At 42.3% G+C, this 15,773-nt stretch overlaps 1 protein-coding gene across 2 annotated transcripts in view; it reads left to right on the forward strand.

Moving 5' to 3' along the window:
- RGL1 (ral guanine nucleotide dissociation stimulator like 1) overlaps positions 1–15,773 on the forward strand; it is a 220,481-nt gene that overhangs the window by 124,796 nt on the left and 79,912 nt on the right. The window lies entirely within an intron of this gene.

Here is a 15,773-nt window from a genome sequence, read left to right on the forward strand (position 1 = left end):
TTATCATAACGTGGAAATCACCCTTAGAGTTCTAGAATAAGGCATTAGAGCACTTATTTATTTCCATAATAAAAACTTACTATAAATTCAGAGACCTCAGACAATGTTCCTCGTGTTCAAGGCTAGAACCTGGCATGGCAGAAAGGGGAAGTTAAAAAGCTTCAAATGAAATCCTTACTTTATATGGTGACTTTCATGCAGGAAGTTCTGGAAGCTTCCTGGTAGTCCAACACCCCACAAGAAAACTTCTTGCAATGTATTTACACTTATATCCTGTATCTGGCTGATTAGTTGTGAATTCATGTCCTCTGATACTCCCACTTGGAGTTGTAAGAAGTCAAAACAAGTGCATATTCCCACTCTCTGTTTGCAAAGCAAGCAACTGGCTCAATGGCATTTGCATCTGATAGAACAATGAGGGCAATGTCAGCTCCAGAGAATGAGAGATCCTTGTTATGTGTAGTTTGATTCAGCATCTCAATCTTGATGGGAAAGGAATTCTGGAGGAAAAAAACTCGTGATTTTTAAAATCATGATAACCAAGTATGGAATTGAGATGCAAAAGCAGCTCACAACAGTCATTTCAATAAATTCACTTCAGTTCTCAACCACTGTGAAGTTAACTTTGTTTACTTGAGATTTTTAGCTCAGAGGACACAGTTTTGTATTTTCAGTAGATCAGTTCAGACTTTTAAATAATGTGTAATTTAATTACAACATTTACTTGTTTTTCACTCATTACAAAAACATTTATTGAGACTCCTTGTGTGTGAGACATTATTCTAAACCTCAGAGATATAGTAGTGAGCAACCCGGATAGGGCTCTGTTGTTGTGTAGTTTACAAACAACAAACAAACATGTCAGTTTTCTAAAGAAGTTAACCTAGATAAGGTGATCTGGCCTGGGAGGTGGGGGTGAGTAGTGTGACACCAGAAGGATGGCCAGGGGCGGGGGGTTATCAGAGGAGATACCACCTGATCAAAAGAAGTGAATGGGAGGAAGGATCTACCCTGAGAAGATCAGGCTGAGCAGCCTTTTAGGCAGAAGGAACAGATGCAAAGACCATGTAGTGTGAATGAGCCTGGCATGTTTTAAGAACTGACCACCCTTGCCCGGCTGGCGTGGCTCAATGGTTGAGCATCAACCTGTGAACCAGGAGGTCACGGTTCGATTCCCAGTCAAGGCACAAGCCCTGGTTGTGGACTCGATCCCCCGTTGGGCATGTAGGAGGCAGCGATCAATAGTTGTCTCTCATCATTGATGGTTTATCGCTCTCTCCCTCTCCTTTCCTCTCTGAAGTCAATAAAAATATATTTTAAAAATAAATAAATAAAATAAGAACTGACCACCCTTGTGGCTGGGGCTTACGGATGGAGATGGTTTTTGGTGGCGAGGTCAAGGAGGTCAGCAGGAAGGACCTTGCAGGCCCTCGTAGAAGTTTGCACATTATTCCAAGAGTTATGGGAAGCCAGTGGGAGTTTCTAAGAAGAGGAGTAACACTGATTTGTGTTTTTAAAAGATCACTGTGGATGCCATAAGCACAGTTTAAAAGGTACTTACTTTAGCAGTCCAGCTAAGAGTGGTGATCAAGCATTGCATGCTCTTATTGTATGTGCACACAGTTTTCTTATTTACATGTTCAGATTTTTTAATTTGACTGAATTTGGAAGAAGCAAGTGGTAGATTTGTTAGATAAAAAAACAATTTTTATCTTAAAAATATATATTTAACCAATAGTCATGAAGTGCTTGTTAAGGTGGGTTTAGGCTAATTTTCTGGAGATGTGAACATAAATACGAATAGTCTTTGCCTTGAAAGATTTCACAGGCTGATGGAGGATGCCTGTAAGTAAACAGATGTTTACAACATACTATGGAGAGTGTGTGGCTATTCCGAGTAAAACTGCAGTAAATGTTTTTGTCTGTGTCTTTTGGCGGACCTATACATGCATATCTTTTAGGAATGGAATTGCTGAGTCATAGGATAGGCATGCTTATTTTTTGTAGATACTTGGATTTTGTTCTGAAAGTAGGATTCCTGCTTTAGAAAGATCATTTTGGCGAGATTAAGTGCTTACTATACATGCCCATTAAAAAATGAGATTTAAATTAAGGCAAGACAGAGCGGTTGGGGAAGAAGAACAGAATGGAGAGGTTATTTGGGGAATCGCTCAGGTTAGATTTTGGAGGTGATGGGGAGATAACATGGGGATAAGGGTGACTTGCAAATTAGTGACTTAGACCATTAACCAAATCAGAGGTTAGAGAAGGGGTGAGATTTTAGAGGAATAAAATGAGTTTCTTTTTATACATGTTGGATTAGAGTTCCATGTGGATTATCCAGGTGGATGTGTGGTAATTGGGAATTCAGGTCTAGAATTTAGAAGAAAAGTTAAGAACTGGAGATAAAGATTTGGCAGTTAATAGAATATTTGTGTTGGGCAGGGATAATACTATGTTCAGAAAAGTTCCTAAAGTTTTAGTAATAGTGGTTTGAGTTTTTGAGCAGAAAATATTTTAAGATTGTTTTTGTGAAAACTGTCACTAAAAACAATGTACATTTTGGGATTTACTCGTGTCCTTGAATACACTAAGCCAGGGGTGGGCAAACTTTTTGACTCGAGGGCCACAATGGGTTCTTAAACTGGACCGGAGGTCCGGAACAAAAGCATGGATGGAGTGTTTGTGTGAACTAATATAAATTCAAAGTGAACATCATTACATAAAAGGGTACGGTCTTTTTTTTTTTTTTTAGTTTTATTCATTTCAAACGGGCCAGATTCGGCCCGCGGGCCGCAGTTTGCCCACGGCTGCACTAAGCAGTTTTCAATAGAATTGTCTGGGGTGCTGGGGTAAAACCACTGATTCCTAAGCCCATGTTCCAGAGATTCTGATCAGTAGACCTAGAGTAAAGCCAGGGATCTACATTTTTGTTGTTGTTAATCCTCACCTGAGGATATATATATATTTTTTTCAACCTGAGGATATTTTTTCCATTGCTCTTCGGAGGGAGGGATAGATAGAGAGATAGATAGAGATCTGGGGGCCAGGGATCAAATCCACAACCCAGGTATGTGCCCCTGACCAGGAATGGAGCTCGAAACCCTTCAGCACTCATGCCAACTCTCCAACCACTGAGCAGTACTGGCCAGGGCAGGGATCTGTATTTTAACCAGCATCCCAGGTGATTCTAAATTCAGAAGTTCCACTGATTTCCCTTTGAGAAATACTGTACTTGACCATCTACAAACGAAGACGTGTAAGGTTTATTAAAGGGATAAAAGAGAAGATGATTAAGTGATACTATAAGCTTAGACAAAGCTTTGTGGCCTCCAGTAGTCTTAGTTTCCTCATCTGTAAACTGGGAATAGTATTACCTTTACCTTCCTTAACTCACCTTGATGTTGTGAGGATGATTTAAAAAAATGTGCTTTGAACTGCCTGAGATAAAAGGACTTTATAATAAACTAAGGTATTATTAGCATTCGTTCCAGTGACCTGTGATGCTTTCAAGCAAACCACATGACCTTTCCTGTGTATAGCCTATGAAATTCAATGGTCTTCCTGCAAGAAGGGAAGCTGTTATGACTCGTGTGTAGAGTGTACTTCTGCCCTCATCACTCTTCCCCCGGATTGCCAATCTTACAGAAATGCGTCAACACTTGCCTTCTGTGGTATCCCTGCAACTCTCTGCTGGGATACCCGCCTGGCACTTAGTTAAGGGGTTTTATTCTATCCCTAACTTTAGGGAAAAATTCCTACCTGGGGAAACAACCTTTCTCGGAGAGGTGACCTTGGTTGGACCCCAGCAGGTCCAGGGGTCCCCAAAGGTGTGGAAGGAGTCGGCGAAGAAGGAATGACACGGAGACAGCGTTCAGTTGATCAGCAGCCTAGCCAGGATCTCTAGCCAAGTCCTGGTTAGGATCTCCAGCCAAATTCTGTAGCAAGGTTATGTCCAGGATCTTTTGCCATGTTCTCTTGCTAGTTTTTGTCTCTAGGTTCTGTCTCTAGGTTCTGTGTCCTGTTGTCTTGTTACATCTGTATTTATACCAGTTGATTCCAATCCTATCAATCTCTATTCCAAAGGTTAGGGCGTTTCTTATCTCCATTCCAGGGAGTAAAGATTATGTAGCTTAAGCATGATTGTTCATAGTTAAAGTGATTAACTACCCGCCTGGCACTTAGTTAAGGGGTTTTATTCCCTCCCTAACTTTAGGGAAAAATTCCTACCTGGGGAAACAACCTTTCTCGGAGAGGTGACCTTGGTTAAACACATAGCGCCAAGAAGGGGAGCAAACATATTAAGAACAGTATGCTATATATGCCAGGTCCCTTGAAACATATGCTGTGCAGATGTTTCTTCCCTGCAGCGACTGTGTCAAGCAGCGAGGATGGACCGGCTCCCGGCATCTGCCCCTTTTGCTATGAACATCATCTTTTCAAGAATTAAATAATTCTAAGCAGCTTTGGTGTATCCATGACAACCATATACAGGGTGGGACAAAAGTAGGTTTACAGTTGTGAGTACACAGAGTTTATTCTTATATTATTACTTATTAATTATTTTATTATTTTCCATGCAAACAATTGTAAACCCTCTTTTGCCCTACCCTGTATTTTTTGAATGAATAAATCCACTGAAATGTATTTAGCAATGAATGAGAACAGCCAATTAAAAAGAGTGATTCTGGCCCACTGCTGAGATACACAGCAGGCACTAACAGGTACACAATGACTAGTTGAACTACCCTTTTTTTCCCTGCCTGCCTTCCTTATCACTGAATCTCAGCGTTGCAAAAGGTCTTTATCCCCCTTGGTTCTGCGTTCTCTCTGTGAGGCCCCTGCGTTTATTTATTGAATATGCACTTGTATTAAACTCTATCCACCTCTTTCTCCCATGCCAGTAAATGGAAAAATGAACCTTCACATTATAATCTCTACTATTATAGATTCCCTTAGCAACTCATTTGGGGTCTTGGCACAATGGAAGCTCTTTTAATGTTGTGCTTTACTGACTGACATCAAGAGTGGGTCATGAGCCATGGGAATGATGAATATATTATTAGAAGGATAAATATTTTCTTTGAAAACGACCTGCCTATGTTTTTACACATATTTTTTGACACATTAAAATCTAGTGAACAAAATGTTGTTGTTTTTTTCGTTTATGTGCATTTGGAGAAATTGGATCTTTTTTAAAAAAAAATGCCAGCTATCAGTCCTTTCTATAGTCTACCTTCTCCTTTATTTGTTTTTGTTATGTGTCAGCATTTACAAACCTGCCACTTTGGCGATTCCATAATCAATTATGGCTGTTTTGCTTTCATTTCCATTTCTTTCTAAACATAGAAGGCAATTATCTCTTGACTAGAGAGATTTCTAAATTTAGCGGGTAGGAAAATTAAATAATAATCAGGAAACCAGAGCAGAACATGAGTGCTCCACATGGGTCCTACACTCTATTATTCAGTAGCTTCTCCTATGGCTCCCGACATGGTTTTCCTGGCTTACCGTGCATCCTTGGGTGAAGTCATTCATTTTTTCTTTTTTTTACTTAACTTACTCATTTTAGAAACTAATAATGAGGGGATTTTTGTTTTGTTTTGTTTTCTTCCAAAGAGGGTGTGTAGCATTAAAACAACATTTGTCACCTGTAGGTGTTGAGATCTCAGTCAGTGTCAGGAGGTGAGAAGCATAGTACCAGAGAGCATTTACTGTAAGAACTTTGGGCGAAAGTAATCGGGGTAAGGGGAAGAAAGTGAAAAGAGAAGGATTTTAGTGTTACCTACAGTATTTTCTTTTGTCTGTAGAATCCCGAATAGTTATTGTCACCGTTTAACATGCCTTCAGATCTATTATCTAATTTTATCTCTTTCTTACGACAATCCTGTGAAGTATGGAAATTCTGGGCTCTTGAGTTCTGTGAAGTAATGAGAGTCTTGGGTGTACAGACATGGAGATTGAATACCCAACACAGTCACTTTGTGCTTCAACACACACACTGTAATAGGAAGGGAGGGCTAGTACTATACCCTGACTTGGTCATTTGGGCTGATTGGCTGGGTGACTTTGGGTCAGATCCCTCACTTCTCTGAAACTCAGTTTCCTCAAGGAACGTGAAAATAATTCCTGTACCAGAGGATTATTGTGTAGGTCGAGGTTCTGACCCTAAAGTGCTCAATAAATATATTAACCCTCTCTTCCTTTTTCTTTAGGGCATAGGGGGTTTTCTTAGAATTAATTCACAGCTTATTGAAGAGGAAAACCCGTGAAGAGAAAAAGTCAGTTTAAGTCATTGTATCACTCACAGAGACTGTGGAACAAAAATTGTAACCACCACAGCTGAAAGTCTTTTTAAAAGAAAGGGTTTATTGAGCCATTGGAGGCAAGGAAAAGGACCTGGGGCATGAAGGCAACCATAGCAGCCTTGCCCCCTGGATTGGTGAAGTGTTTTTCTACATCAAGGAGCCGGGGGAAGGATGGAAGTTGTTCTGGAACAATTTCCATTGGCTCTGGACAAAGGGTGGGGGAAGGTGAAGTGTGGCTGCTTCTGGGCTAGGCAGGGAGCTCCTAAGGAAGTATTTGCTCCTCCGGATTAGGGGTGGGCCACGGTCCAGAAAGTTCACGTGTACACAAGCTGTGGCTCCTGGGGTTCAGCGGCCTTGGCTCTCCTCTCTTTTAGATAATGGCAGAAATAGCCACATGGAAGTTAATTCAGAATTCCAGCATACACTCAGGAATGCGGGCAGGCTTGCTGGCTGATCCCCCAGCCATTGGCCTAACTGCTCCCTCTCTCCTTCTCCAGCCGTTTTTTAGAACATCTCAGATTTTTCTTTTTCCTGTCAAGGTGTACTCAAACTAAGTTGTTCTTCCTTACTCTGTCCTAGATTTGATTACCTGATAATATGTTTGAAAGCTACTTGCTTGCTCTGTAGGTAGTCAGTTCTACAAGCCCACGATCTAGGAATAGTACCTGTGCCAGATGTCTCGCTGAGGGATAGAGTACTCGTCAGAGGCCCCCTGTCCCGGACTCGGTGGGAAATACCAAGTTAAATTTTACATTTGAATTTACAAGTCCACGTTGACTGGACAGATTTAGTTTGGGAGGGAAAAGACACAATCTGACAGTCATTACTGGAATTCTGAAATCCTGGGAAGTAATGATTTTACTGGCATTTTGGTAATGGAGCTTTGATTTTTATGCTTAATCATTATAATAATAGGTGGTGATAATAGGGGGAAGTAAATGTTTACTTTGTTTATAACCAAGCCAATCCCAGAGGAAAATGAGAGGAGAAGAGATCCCGTAATGTGGTCTGCAGAGTAATAATCAGACTGAAGATTAAGTCTGGAAACACAAGGCCGTCGCCACCCCCCTGCCTTCCCTCTCTGCACCTCCCCTGGACTCCCCGAGGACTGGTGAAGGAACGCTGGAAATCTCAGCGGGAGATAAAGGCCCACGAACTGTCTGTGGGATTTATGGCCGGCTGGGAAAGCTCCTGGGCTGAGGGGGAGCCTTCCATTCATAGCAGGCTTCATTCACCAGGAATATGAGGTCACACAGAAGCGCACTCCCCCCTGCTGACCTTTTGAGACAGAGGTTGGCTGGGCTGCACCAAAACAGAACAGACTCCAGAAAGCCAGGGCACCTGCTAGCCTGGGCCCTCAGGATATGAAGATCTTGGGCATTTCAGGCAGAGAGAGAGAGAGAGAGAGAGAGAGAGAGAGAGAGAGAGAGAGAGAGAGATTGGGAAGTTTACGAGGTCACTCTGGATACCAAACTGCATGCGAGGATTTCTGATGTTATTTGCCAAATGCAACAGTGACTATTTTAGTTCAAACCTTTCCCCTCATGTAACTCTAAATCCTTGAACTTTTCAGAATACCACGTGATTTCTTCATTTTATAAAGTCAATGTCCAAGACATTGAAACTTTAATTCCCTAGGTCCCATAGTCAGTCAATCTCAGAAGTGGAAGTGGAACCTAGGTTAATTCATGACATCTTAATCATTAGCATTCTGAGTTTCAAGCAGAAAAGTAGCATATAAAAGTGAAATTGTTTTTTGTGTTTTTTTTTGGCTTGCTAAAAAAATAGTTTTTATTAAGGCCATGGAGTGGGCCTTCTGGCGGGGATTAGGAAGTGGACATCTGGCCAGTGGCCCCCTGAATGGTGGCCCTGTGTCCCCCTCTGCTAGACCCCTCGCCGCCTCGGGCGCACGCGCACACCAGCCTCCCCTTTCACCCGCCCACCCCCCAGCCCCCCCAAGGGAAGCCGAAGTGGCCGCGGCCATCTTAACTGTGGGCAAGGGCGCTTCCCAGTCCACTCTCGCGGGACAGCAAGAGAAGAAACTCGAGGGGGTTAACAAACCAGGTCATCAACATCAGACCCACACTGGAGCTGCTAAACGCCTTCCTCTCAAAACAAAGACGCCAGAGAGCCACCATCTTTTCTGAGGGCTCCTTCATTTCCTGGGTCCTGGGATCACCGAGTCCGCATAACCCTGAAATTGTTTTATTTGAAAAGTGTAGTCAGCAAACTCCCTGAAATCCACTTAATTTTGGAATCTGCTTCCTTAAAGACTTTGGAATCCTTAAAGGAGGACCAGAATGTCAGAAATAGGGATTTGTGTCCGAGAAGGTTGAGTCTGTTACGGATTACATTGGGCTGAGCAGATTCACAGCCAGGAGGACTACTATTTTTTAGGAGATGGAAAACACAACTTCCTGTTTCCCCGGGAGAGTGTCTGGATTCTGTGGGGTGATCTGGGAAACCCTGCTGAGACAGGATGGTGGGGGCTGGGATTGCTGTGTGATAAAACACTGGCTGTGATTTGTTATTACAGCCCCTTTAGCGTTTTCCTGAGGATGAAGAAGGGTATTCTTCATAGAAACCTGACCACATTCTAACATGTGGCTTCAAGCAAAGTCAACTCTTGGGGCTCTTGTAATGTGTGTGTGTGTTTTTTTTTTTAAATTTCTTTATTGGTTAAGGTATTACAGATGTGTCCTCATCCCCCCCATAAACCCCCAACCTCTTGTAATGTTTTTAGAGCACATTCATTGGTATGCATATGCTCCTGTACCTCTCCCTCCATCACATATCTACTGTTCTCTTAGCTCAGAGACATACTTTTCTGTCTCCTATAAGATCAGTATCATAGTGACAATGCAAATCCCTTCACTGCAGTATACACGGAATGAGAAAAGTGTTCAACCAGAATGAAGTTCTCTCTTGCATTTACAATTGACACAATCTGAGAGGGTCCCCTGGGCAGTGTGTGCTGAGGAATCAGCTCTCCAGAGCGGAAGTCCTGATTCATAGCCGATTTGCCGATTTCCGTGGTGTAATTCTACCATGGCTGAATTCAAGATACCAACATGATGTCACAACATGGAAGCGAGACAGAGTGTGTGCAGTTGGGTCTTGCAAGCAGTACCAGCTGGCTCCAGCACACCGCTGGCGAGACCTTGATATGTTTGCACAATGAGTTGGAAGGTCCATATGTTGGCACATATATGAATCTGGTGTGAAGATTTCTTCTGGGTTCTCTGCCCAGAGATGCCGCCACAGATCAGGTGATGTGTGAATTTGCCACATGCACAGGTGCTTCTTCTGGTGCTTGACATCTTTACTCTTGGAACCCTCTTGATTTTGGTCTTCTTCCAGGTGCCACCCTGTTCTACTCATGCTGCCTGGGAGAGCAAAGCCATTTTCATTGATGTAACTTCTATTTCCATCTTAGACTCCTCTCCCCACCTTTTAGATTATAACTGCCTATTGGACTGTCGCATGGAAAATCCCAAAGGTGCTCCAACACTTCTAGAGTGGAATTTAGTACTTCTGCCCCACAAAAATCTGCCCCCCCCCTTTCTGGAAATTAGGTCAAGATTTTGAATTTTTTATTTCCCTTCATCTTCACCCTCTTAATCACTAAGTCTTGTCAATTCCTGAATATTCCCTAAATATGCGCCCCCCCCCGCCCCCCCACTTGCTCTATCCCATTGCACAAGTTAAGGCCTATCTGGAGTTGCTCATCTGGAGTATCAACAACTTTCCTGCTGACTCTCAATTTTAAAGCCTCCCGTCCAATCTGTCCACACTGTGGTTTCTCTGACCATGTTTACACCTACAGAAAATGGAGTCTAGCTCCCTGGGATTTGCTCCGATGCCTTCATCAGGTGGTACCTTGCTGACGCTGTAACCAAGCTAACATTCCCTCTGTCACATTGCTCCTGCAATCAGGATTCCCCCCCCTTCACACCTCTTTTCCTCTTAATGCCTTTGTGCTGGTCTCTCTGCCTGCTGTGTCCTCCCAACATGTTAACTCCCACTCTGACTTAAAATCCGATGCAATCATCACCTTCTCAGGAAGCCTTTTCTGATGCAGCCTCTATCCTGGGCCCCTCCTGGTTCTTCCATGGTATCTGCGTCTCTCTCTGCCATGTTACTCACATTGCATTTTAATGATATCTTTGTGTCCTTTTCTTCCATCATACGGAACAACTTGGGTGTCAGAACTACATTCTATTTCCTTTATATCTGTACTGCCTTGCACAGTGCCTGGCGCATAGCACTGCTAAGCTAATGTGTGGTTGAATAAGTAGATGAATACATGAATGGGAGATCCATTGTGAACCCTTTGTATGCACTTTAGCATAGGGTTGCCAGACCAAATAAAAATACAGAATGCCAAGCTAAATGAAATATGAAATTCAGATAAACAACAAAAAAATTTTTTGTGTGAGTAGGTCCTAAATACTGCTTGGGACATACTTATACCCCCAAATTATTTAATCGTTTGTTATTTACCTGAAACTAAAATTTAACTAGGAGCCCTGTGTCTGACATCTCTGAATGGGCCATGTGTAAATATCTCACTGTATTCAGATGCACTGGCTTGGCCATGACATGCTGTGTGCCATTATGTACATGTACTGTTGCTTTGCCTGGCAAGATCATTTATTCTGTACATATTTGGGTGCTATGGATAGATGACCAGAGTTTTAGAGTCCCCTCATGGCATTTCCTGTACTATCTGTGGTTCCTTGGTGTTCTTAGTGGTGGTTGCAGGTATTCGAAAAGGGAGTATAAATGTGCCTGTGTTGCTCTGAGGTGAATGGAGAGATTCAGCACGTACCTTCCTAAAGTCTATAACACCTTGGAGGTGGGTGTTGGGTTTTCTTAGGGAGTCGGTCGTGACTGGAACAGTACTCACGCCTCTGCTCAGGCAGGATGCCTGGGAGCTGATGTGCTGCAGACTGAGCATGACCTGGAGAAGGACTTCACACTGCCTCCAGGCTAACGGGCTGTTTATTTAGCAGCTCGCTGATAGAGGATCAGAAAACTGATGCATTATTTTGATTGAAGGACACTTGTTTTTTTTCAAATTGGAAACACCCAACTTGTTAACAGTTTATGTTTTAGACAATGAAAGAGTATGTTTCTCCATGACTGGAAACAGAGTTGAAATATGGCACATTTCATCTCCCACATCCTCTTTCTCCTGTCTCCCTCATGCCAAAATTGATAATTATGAAAATTCCGTGGCAGAGTTTTAGATATTTATCCCTGAGGAGTCAGACATATTCTCTTAGGGAGAGCTGAATTCTAATGGCGGAAAGACTGGCCAAAAATACAGTCATGAAACATTTTTGTGGCCTCAGTATCATGATCTTGTCAGTAAAGCGATGGTCTCTGATTAAATCCAGATTGAGCTGTTTCCTGTTAGCGTGCTAACCCAGAGGGCAGGCTCAGCCCTCCACATCTTGCCTCGAAGTCTGGGTTATTAAACACTTGTCTGCCAAGCCCCTCCCCCCCTTCACTTTTCTTTTAAACTCGAATTCAAAGGTATTGAGATATTACAAACAAAAAGATCCTAACGCCTTAAAAGGGTTATGTAGCTCTAAAGTCTCTTAAAAGGTTATGAATATTTTGCTGTAGAAATGAAACCAAAATTTTAGTTTCTCCAGTTTGACCATAAGGCAGAGCATATACTTTCTTTTGCGTTTCACTTTTGTATGATTTTATTTTGAAATAATTTCAGTAATGAGCGGATAGATCATTTTTAAGTTTTTGTCCTCCATTTTGAAAATGTACTTTATTTGAACATTGGTAAATTAGGACCCATCTTCAAACACCTCATCTTCCCCTTGCTGTAGCAAGTAAATATTAGGGTGCTGAGCAGATGTGCAAAAGGTGACATTGGGCAAGTGCCCTGATGCCCTAACATGCGTTGTTAATTTGGGGGAGAGTAAGTTTAGGCACTAGAGCAATTCCTGTACTTTGCTTCCTACATTGTCACTGATGCTTACTCATCGCCCTTAGAGAAGGATTTAAAAAATATATATCTTTTTATTGATTTCAGAGAGGAAGGGAGAGAGAGATAGAAACATCAGTGATGAGAGAGAACCATTGATTGGCTGCCTCCTGCACGCTCCCTCCAGGGGATAGAGTCTGCAACCTGGGCATGTGCCCTGACCAGGAATCTGATTCATAGGTTGACACTCAACCACTGAGCACACCGGCCAGGCTAGAGAAGGATTTTTAAAATCAAAATTTTCGAAGTATTTGATTAGCCATCCTGTTAGCCCAAACAGGGTTCTTCCTAATTTACAGATGCAAACACTGAGGAGCAAACACCTTTAAAGGGACTTAAGGGGATCCAGCATGCACATTGACATATTTTTTCAGAGGAAAAGGCGGACTGAAAGGAAGCGACTGGGTTAATGAGCGCCATGATTTCATTCCCAAGGGAGAACATGGCTTACTGCCAAGTCCGCTTTCTGGCAGGAAAAGGGACCCACTTCATCAGGTCCTCTGACAAGCATTTTTCTCTGTGTTTGAGTTTTTGGCCACATCAATGCTCAGTGAAAAATTTGTCCTGTTAAATAGTTATTACTTTCAATAAGGAAGGATTTAGTTTTAAATTGGAATTTGCGTTGTGAGTAAAATAAGAATCATCAAATTACAGAGCTGTTTGGTAAGGGAAGCCTGACATTGTCACAAGGTAAGGAAGCGTGATGTAGAATTAAAGCGTGAATATTCCCGCAGACTGAGAAGCTCTTCCTTTTCTTGTTGTTAACATCTGACACTGAAGTGTATTCTTTGACTGTCACTTTTTAGTATTATCAGGCTGATAAGTATTTTGACCAGGTCTTTCAAAATGACTAAGTAAAACATGCAAAATATCCCTAAATTTTGGTATTAAGAGAGGTCAAAGAACTATAGATGTTTTTATAGAAGATAAAAGTTAATGTTATATTTCGTCTTCATTTTTCTCATTTTAAAATGAGAAGTGACAAATGTGAGTTGAGTTTTAAATGCATCCCAGTGACTTACTAAGCTAACATTTTCCCTAACTTTGTTTATCTAACATTCTACAAGATGCTGTGAGAATAACGGGAAGTTCACTTGTAAATGTGTGTCATATACCTTATCCTTTTTTTGGAGTTTTATAAAATATTAGCATATGAAAGACATTAAGAGATTCTAAAATAAAGCCATGTACTTGACTTTAACTCTACAGCTCCCAGACTTGACCTCAGCCCCTTTGGATTTGGAATGAGTATTTTATAGTATACACATAGGGCACCACTGTACCAAGTAGTTAAAAATGTAATTAGGCTTTGAAACCTATATCTTTCTCATTTATTGCTTCTGGATAAAGATAATCGATGCTCCTGGGAGACAGATAGGAAATATTAGGCCTGCTCTGAAAGTATACACAGTGATCAAGAACAGTTACTAGGCCATGATCTGAGTCACAGGCCTAAGGAAACATTTGAATCAGACCCCCCTTTTTAGTATCTTCCAAAATTAAATACAGAAATAGTCACCAGTCCATAAGCTGGAGTGCTGCTATTAATCCCTGTTGGCAGTTAGACATGGTGACACTTCGCTATTCTAACGCCTCGGGCAGAGATGGCCGCCACTTTGGTTTTACAGAAAGCAATGTCGCCTGCTAGCTTCCTTCCAGTGCTTTAGCTTCTGACAGGCCAGATGAAGAAAAAGCAAGCATGCTACATAGTAAGCACATGTCACTATTTAGAGATTCAGTTTTCCATCTTTAATTTTCACATGTCTGATTATTTCAATTGAGAAGAATTTGATATAAAACCATTCAAACTTACAATTCAGAGAAATTGGCTCGTGAGTCTTTGCATCACTTGGAATGATTAACTGTCTTAGAAACAGATTCTTGGGTAGGTCATCTTCCCCAGCACCTGTGAAGGATAAGTTAAGCTTTGAATACTGCATCTCTGTAAACTTTGATAAGCACAGATTTACTGCAGAATGTAAGGCATATCTGTATTTTTCTTTAACCTAATTCTCTTCCTTCATACTCAGGTTTTAAGCTGTACAGATTTTATCACTAATCACTTCTTAGTATTATGGTTTATGTCTCCAAGGTGCAGTTATACCTACCAATACTATTCACAGTTTCATTTTCATGTGACAGTTACTTCTCATGAACAGATTTATTCTCTTGTGCAATGCAAGTCTCCAGAAGGAAGGGGTCATGCTCCCCACCCTTTTCATTATTCCCCAGAGATCAGCCTAGGGCTGCTTGGTATGGCCACTTCTTAGTCAACTATGTTGATTGCTGATGATATTAAATCAGAAAGTATATTGCCTTCCATGGACTAAAGAACATCAGATCATGGTCAGACCTCCATAGGTTTCCATGGAGAATATATACCTACCATGGCTGATTTCTCAAGTTATCAGTATGATGTCAGCTGGCTTACAATTTAGCAATCAGCTGTCCAAAGCCAATATGAGTTGGCTCCAGCTCACCACTGTGGGTGCTGTCTTTAAGAAGAAGATTGAACAGCCTTATAGAGACAGAGAACAAACTGAGGAGGCCAAAGGGAAGGGATTTGGAGATGGGTGAAATAAGATAATAGGATTAAGAAGTATTGATTGGTAGTTACAAAATAGGATGGGGATTTAAGGTAAAGCACAGGGAATATAGTTAATAATCCTATATAATAAAAGGGTAACATGCAAATAGATCAAACGGCAGAACAACCAATCAAAGTGTAATATGTTAATGATATGTTAAAGCTGCTCAACTGCTCGCTATGATGTGCACTGACCACCAGGGGACAGATGCTCTGACCAGTAGCTTGCTGCTGGGGTCTGGCCGGTCTGGACTGAGGAGATGGGCTGGACACGCCCTGGAGCCCTCCCACGGTCCCTCCCTGGCCCAATCATGCACTGGTGGGGTCCCTCAGCCTGGCCTGCGCCCTCTCACAATCCGGGCCCCCCCGGGGGATGTTGGAGAGCCAGTTTCAGCCCAATCCTGCAGGCCACTCCCCTTGGGAAGGCACCAGATGCAGGGCTCACGGCTGGAGAGCGCTGCTGCAGCAGCAGGAGCCTCTCCCGATTGGGACTGATTGGGCACAAGCCTGTGGCAGGCACAGGGACCAGCATGAGCAGGAGTGGCAGGTAGGAGCTGCAGGCGGCGTTGGACTGTGGGTTTTGGCTTGATCCGTGCAGGCCAACCAGAGGGACCCCACCCGTGCATGAATTCGTGCACCGGGCCTCTAGTATTGTGATAACTATGTATGGTGCCAGGTGGTCACTTGCATTGTTGGAGGGAACACTTTGTACACATGAAACGAATACAAAATAGCATTGAATGCAAACTGCAATAAAAAAAATTTTTATAGCCCAGCCAGCGTGGCTCAGTGGTTGAGCCTCAACCTATGAACTAGGAGGTCATGGTTTGATTCCTGGTCAGGGCACATGCCCAGGTTGCTGGCTCTA

This window comes from Myotis yumanensis, unplaced genomic scaffold, assembly GCF_028538775.1.
Source record: "Myotis yumanensis isolate MYYU_CA2020_CCGP unplaced genomic scaffold, mMyoYum1.0.hap1 SCAF_17, whole genome shotgun sequence".
NCBI classification, from domain to species: Eukaryota; Metazoa; Chordata; class Mammalia; order Chiroptera; family Vespertilionidae; genus Myotis; species Myotis yumanensis.